The following is a 1,264-nucleotide window of genomic DNA, read 5'->3' on the forward strand; positions in this document are numbered from 1 at the left end:
AGGAATTTTAAACCTCTAAAATGCTATGTTTTCCACTTCAGTAGAGTGAGAGGAATCAGGCAGAATAAGGATAAATACTGGAGGGAGGCGATTTTATAAGGGCTTCTTTGGTTGCTTAGGCTTATTTGTTTTTGCGGGGTTTTTTTGAAGGGACCCAAAATGCTGTTTTCTTCCTCACATGGGTGTTCTCAAAATGGAGGGAATTAAACTGAACTGGTGATGTGTGAAGGAGTTGAGGTAAGAGGGTGGAAAACTCTACCCTTTACAGGAGGGGTGGGGAATGTCCGGTTCGCGAAATCATTTGGTTTGGCCCTGCCAAGGCAATCACAGGTGGGACTTGAAATTCCATAAATGTAAGTTTTTTCATAGCAACATAAATTTATATTAAGTGAATTATGTTAAGCAAATGATGTTAAAAATATCCAAATGACCCTTGGCAGAAAAAAGATTCCCAACCCCTGCTTTACAGTCTCCTTCCTTTTATTTTCCCTTAGCTGCCCTCCCCGCTTTTTTAGTTTTTCAAAGAAAATAATCTTAAAAATTTTTTATTTTATTTTAAATCTTTATTGTTGATAATATTATAGACGTCCCTCTTTTTTCCACTCTATTTCCCCCCTCCACCCAGTTCCTGCCCTACCCTAGGCCTTCACCACCCTATTGTCTGTGTTCACAGGTTATGCATATGTGCATATAAGATCTTTGGTTAATCTCTCCCCACCCCCCACACTCCCCACACCCCTCCTCTGAGATTTGTTAGTCTGTTCCATGTTTCCATGCCTCTTATTCTATTTTATTAACTAGTTTAATTTCTTCACTAGATTTCTTATTTGTTTATTTTAATTTTTAGATTCAATTGTTGATAGATATGTATTTATTGCCATTTTATTGTTCATATTTTTAATTTTTTTTCTTTTTCTTCTTCCTCTTCTTAGAGAATACCCTTCAACATTTCATGTAATACTGGTTTGGTGGTGGTTATCTTATTTAGATTTTTCTTGTCTGTGAAGCTCTTTATCTAACCTTCAATTCTAAATGATAACTTTGCTGGATAGAGTGATCTTGGTTGTGGTCCTTGCTATTCATCACTTTGAATATTTCTTGCCACTCCCTTCTGGCCTGCAAAATTTCTGTTGAGAAATTAGCTGACAGTAATATAGACACTCCCTTATAGGTAACTAACTGCTTTTCTCTTGCTGCTTTTAAGAGTCTCTTTTTGTCTTTAACCCTTGATGTTTTAATCATTTTTTTAATTAAATTTTTATGG

Source organism: Myotis davidii, unplaced genomic scaffold (genome assembly GCF_000327345.1).
Source record: "Myotis davidii unplaced genomic scaffold, ASM32734v1 scaffold1755, whole genome shotgun sequence".
NCBI lineage: Eukaryota > Metazoa > Chordata > Mammalia > Chiroptera > Vespertilionidae > Myotis > Myotis davidii.